Source organism: Zingiber officinale, chromosome 2A, assembly GCF_018446385.1.
Source record: "Zingiber officinale cultivar Zhangliang chromosome 2A, Zo_v1.1, whole genome shotgun sequence".
Lineage (NCBI taxonomy): Eukaryota > Viridiplantae > Streptophyta > Magnoliopsida > Zingiberales > Zingiberaceae > Zingiber > Zingiber officinale.
The window spans coordinates 137713082-137719060 of record NC_055988.1 but is presented as its reverse complement, the minus strand read 5'-3'; the positions used below and the strand labels follow the sequence as shown (position 1 = coordinate 137719060).

Sequence of the window (5979 nt, the reverse complement as noted above, 5' to 3'; positions counted from 1 at the left end):
CTATCTTTTGATAGTAATTACCATTGAATAGTTAGACACAAACTTAAAGAAAACACTAAAGTTTTTACAAGTTTTCAAGTTTACGTCAATCCTTGAAAATATGATGTATTTTCATAGAAAACTATTTTTCCATGATAAAGTATACCCTAAATAATGTATACACAAATTTTCATGATTTTTGGAATTTTATAGAATTTTCTAGGGGTTTATGAAATTGGCTGAAATTGAATTTCAGCAATTTCAGGTCTCCAATAGATCAACCGATCGATTGGAGTGCCTCAATCGATCAGCCGATCGATTGAGAAGGCAATTCTCACGAGCAAAAGCTCGCTGGATCGATCGGTCGATCGATCCAGACTGGCTGAATCGATCAGTGGATCGATTCAAGCAAGTTCAATCGATTGGAACCCAACTCCAATCGATCGAAGATGCTGATTTTGGCTGGTAAAGCTTATTTTTAGCATTTTGAACCTATTTTAGTCTAGGTAACCATTCCAAACCCCTTAAAATACATTTGTATACATAAAAAGGGTGTTTTCATGTTGAAAACAAGGATGGATTGGTTAAGGGAGACTAAGTAGAAGTTTACGTTGAGGTTGATTCAAATTTTGAACTTTTGAACCTCAAAACTTTTAAATTTGGGTTTCCTAAAGGTTTAGGGATTCCAAGTCATTGTTGGTGCAATGACAGAAGGTACGACTATGTCTTTAGGGGGAGGTACTTTTTAAAGACATGAAAACTATTTTTCATGAATCTTGGAAGGTGGTTAACCTTTCTTTTAAGAACATGCTCAAGGTTGAGTGTTTGAACTTTAATGGGGAGTGGATATCCTCATTGTTCAAATGGTTCAAGTTGGTATATGCTCATGGATGAGCATTCGATACAAATGAAGGGTATGCGACCTTCATTTGGGTTATTGGACCTTGTTAATGCTCAAGGGCGAGCATTGATGATAATGAAGGGTATGAGATCTTCATTATCGTATTGATCACAACGAGTGAAGTTGTGAACAACGATGAGCAACTCTTCCGGGGGAGAGTCTCAAAGGGGAGATTTTTCACCAAGTGAATTTGTTTGATGTGTGCCAATAGGGGGAGAATGTAGGATTTAAGTTAGGCCTTCATTATCTAAGAGGGAGTCTACCTTCTTAGAGGGAGAATGTAGGTTGTAACTCAAGCCTTCATTACCTAGTGGCATGAAGGAAGTTGAGGCTATGGGAATTAGCCTAACTTAAATGAGGTATTGTCAAACATCAAAAAGGGGGAGATTGTTGGTGCAATATCCCTCAGGTCAAGGTTGACCTGGTTAACCAAGCTTGGGTCTTGGTTTGGGTTTCGATGTTTGACAATACATACTGACAATACATGTGGACAACACATGGAGGTTGCAGGTGCAATTATTCATGTATTGTGATGAAGAGTCAAGTAGGTCAAGGTTGACCGGATACTTGATTGGAAAGACCTGGTGAGTGAAGCCAGGCAGAAGTGAAAGTCCTAGCGAGTGAAGCTAGGCAGAAGGAAAATCCTGGTGAGTGAAGCCAGGTGAAAGTCCTAGTGAGTGAAGCTAGGCAGCTGGAAGTCCTGGTGAGTGAAGCTAGGCAGTGAGAAAATCCTGGTGAATGAAGCCAGGTGAAAGTCTTAGTGAGTGAAGCTAGGCAGTTGGAAGTCCTGGTGAGTGAAGCCAGGCACGGGGAAAATCCGTATGGGTTAAGGTTGACCAGACATCTGGTGAAAGTCCAAGTAGGTCAAGGGATTGACCGGATACTTGGCACAAGGAGAAAAGTCCAAGTGCACTACAACAAAAACCTTCATAGACATCGGTTTTCCACCGGTGTCTATTTCATTTTCGACCGATGTCTATGAAGCCGATGTTAAAAGTCTGCCATTTTAGACATCGGGTTAAAACCGGTGTAGTATCACTTAACGACACCAGTCTTCGAATCGGTTATTAACCGGTGTGGTATCACTTAACGACACCGTTTCATCAACGGTGTAAAACTGATGTAATATTGTATGTTAATAACACCAGTTTTGGCAGCGGTAAATGACCGATGTAATATTAGTTAATAACACCGATTTTGCAGCGGTGGAAAACCGATGTAATATGTATATTTTTTAACAGCACAAATTTGATTTCCGAAATAATGAAAAATCAACAATAACAAAAAAAATACACAAATATTCAAAAATTATACAAATATTCTTCATTCAATAATATCCATAAAATACATAAATATTCACAAATTATATAAATAATCTTCTTATAACAATATCCATAAAATACCCAAACATTCTTTTTACATCAAAAGCTAGCTAATAGATATCAAAATCAAGGTAGAACATTCTTTTAACACATCAAGGTAGAACCACACTTCAAATGTAATCTAGCATGCATTCAGCCCACTCGAACTGCATTTCATCAATTTCAACTCTGGAGTACTTGAGATTTGTAAACTGTAAAAACACATAAATCCACCATATGTCAAATAACTAAAACAAATGTGTACATGTATCAAATAAAAAATATAAGATCACAAGTGCTTGTCATAAACATGCTTACCAGCGTGTTGAAACCTATTCTGTGAATGGTGGCTTCGAATGAACTTCACGAGCAAGGCCAAAATTTGCTATCTTCACAAAGTCCTTGGTTACCAATAAATTCTCTGCAAAGGTCATAATCTAGTTTAATAGAATGCTAACTTCACCAGAATAATTATAGGTGCATAAATCACATTTAACAAAATAAATGCTAATCCTAGATAACAACGTTGTAGGAATAGATCTGTTAAGAGCACACAAATGAATCTTTATAGGGATATTTGGTTAAAAGCGGAACTAAAGAGGTACACCTACCTCCCATGTCAATAAGTCATTTCCTCGAGTTGGATATGGCTTTTGCAAATCTAGCTCCATATAGAAGGTGTAGAGTTTGATATCTTGAAGCTGCAAATCCAATCAGAAGTAGGATCAGCGTGGTAAGCAAGACATTGAAAATCTCATCAATAGACACATATTGGCCATGAGAACCCTTGTTCTTGTCATTGAAATAAGGTGGGGTAGTTGTCATGCCTCCCAAACTTGAATTAAAAGGATATGGGAGAAGACCCCTAAATCCTTCATTTATCCATTGAACTTCCTTAATGTACGAAGGCATAAAAAATGAAGAAGGATAACGATGCCATTCACTTCCGATGCAAAGCATAGTCTCTGTGCATAAAGGCAAGCATTCCATCAAATTTAAAACTATAATCCAATCAATATAAAACTATAATCCAATCAAATTTACAGGCTATCGCTTCTGCATAATTTCCCTATTGTAATACAAGAGAACTATCAATTTCTAACTAGGGGCAAAGACAACAAAGAAGATGATAGACAAATTATATGACTTTCTTCTATTAAATGAGGCAATATGCAGTAACTCTCAAACTAGCAATGAAAAAGGCAGATATAGTACTCTACCTGTTGCTTGTATATAATAGCCAAGTTGTTGAAGGGCACTGATATCCCTGTTGTAACTGCTAAAATTGCCTTATAGAATGATGCAGCAACACTCATCATATTACTGTATGAAGAGAAGTTTCATTAAGGAACAAAAATAAACTATCCGCACAGTTGTCATCAAACATTTCTAAAGCTTACCAATCCATGTATATATATGTTGCCAAGGCTTGACAATGCTTGTGGATGGTTAGGTTGTAAAGCAAAGAATGACTTGGGAAAAATTATTAAAATGAAGTTATTCAACAAGGAAAAAAACAACTTGTTATTATCTCCCTGATTTCAGGATCATATGATTCCAGTTTCAGAACTAAAATTCTTTCAAATCCGTAACATTCTGAACGGTTGGGTTTTTTCTGCAGTTGGGCCCTGTACTTCAAAAGACGGTAGAATCTTTTCGTCTCCTCCCTCCTACGGAAAATTATGTTCCCCCATTTAAGGACCCTTGGAGGTTTTGGTGACGACTACAATGTTTTGGTATGAAACCTTCCAACGTGTCTACAGATGACCTTCATTATATTTTTTGTATATACCTTGCTTGGTGTTTGGATTTGTTTATGCAAGGAATGAGCACTGCATCATCTACTGGGGATCTTTAACTATGCTTTATTTCTGAAGCAGCTACATCAGCACACTGGGTACATTAGTTTGCTTTTTGTTCTAGCATCTAAAGCAAAAGAAAGTACATAAAGGATAGAGGATAAGGAATAACCATGACAAGAAACCAGGAAAATATATAATAACAGTAGTCCTTCAAAGACAATGAAAATAAAGTAACTAACTTAAATCTGAAGGTGATGCGTAAGTTCAAAAATCTTAATCAAATAAATTATAAGTCGACATAAAAGGATATAGCTTTATAAGTAATTTAGAAATTATAGACCGTTTTAGCAGCCAACAATAAAATAAATTAACAACAAAACTAACCTAAAGACCTTGTAAATAGATTGCAATTTTAGCAAAGAACACGAACTTGCTCTAGGTGCCAGTGCCATATAGAACGACCTCATAAATAGGTTGCAGCTTCAGCAAAGAACATGAACTTGCTACCGTAGTCATGTAGGATCAGCAAGTACTCACGTATCTTGACTCGAGGAGATTCTTCAAAGTTTCCTGGAGAATCTATCATTAGTGGCAATACAGTTTAATGACAGAATCTGCTCCAGCTGTGAATAGCCATGGCTGCCTCGGATGAAATTTACAATCTAAAACACCTGTTCAATTAATAAGTTAATGTTAGGTCTAAGATAGGCAGGAATTGCAATTTTTATTTGAGTTAGAAAGCCATAGTTTCTTAATCTAGACGCGGTAAATGAAAAACAAGGAAAATAACAAAGTTTGCAACACAACTGACCTCTGCCATTAAACTGAGAGAATTTGGTATGCCTAAACTTTTCAAGGCACTTTAGGTTTCATCCGATTCCACAGCTAAAGTATAAATGTCATGATTTTTATATATTTCAAAATTTCCAATTTGTGATTGTACATTAGAGCAAAAAGAAAGAAACAAAACTGAGATAATAAAATAGCATATAAAATAAGACCAAGTAAAATGCATAATTAGGATATCACTAGGAACCACAGTAGTGAAATAGTCTCCTTTCCGATGCCAATCAATTGTTGTCACAGCCTGCAAAGCAAGCCAAAAGAATGAATAATAGAAAGGGATTGACATACATTCTACCAATTAAAATAAAGTAATCCAAAGGATTAAGTCTATGTCCAGAAACAATTAAGGTAATTTGATGTGCCTATATTGAAATTAATTACTATACAGATACATATGTACTCTGAAGGGGGGATACACAGTGAATATAGCTCACCTTGCAATGCTTTAATCGGATGCAATCATATTTATCATCTCGAACCCATCTCACTGCTGGAGTGGTATTTCCTAAAGCACAGAATCGAGTGCCAACTGATTTGAACAGAAACTAAAATAATATTATGAGTAAAAACACTTACCCTCATCCTCCTCTAGTTTTGATTCCTCCACATGAAGCAACTCCTTGACCCTTGCTTGATTCTCTGCACTTCCCAATCCAGTATCTAAAATAAGCACATCACATCCTCTGAAACAATGTGTAAATGTATGTCAGAAAGAAGCAGGGTGGAATTAGGCATCGAAAACTGAATTAAAAAAAAACCCTAGAGGGTGGAAATTAAATTACAAAAACCCGGAGGAAATGAACATACAAAAGAAACGCTAACCATAGGTACGGCTCCCTTCTTTTAACATAACCATATTAAATTTATATTCTAACCTAAACCATCCAATATCTAAATTCCCATTAGATCTTCAAGGTTACAATCTTCCATAATCACCTAACATGAAACCTAAATGTCACTGAAACCATTTCAGATTCAGGTTAATCTTTATTTACAACATTCAATTACCCAATATAACAACTCTTATCCTTGTTAACTAGTAACACATCATACCCTTAACCTCCAACACCAGAACAAACAAATTCTTATT

General features: G+C 36.1%; 1 long non-coding RNA gene across 1 annotated transcript; it reads right to left on the bottom strand.

Annotated features, from left to right (window-relative positions):
• Window positions 1-2867: 2867 nt before the first annotated feature.
• LOC122040071 lies at window positions 2868-3500 on the bottom strand. Its single transcript, XR_006128496.1, has 3 exons — window positions 3462-3500; window positions 3027-3206; window positions 2868-2942 (listed from the first exon to the last, which is right to left on the bottom strand). It is a non-coding gene; the product is annotated as an uncharacterized LOC122040071 (long non-coding RNA).
• Between the last annotated feature and the right edge of the window lie 2479 nt (window positions 3501-5979).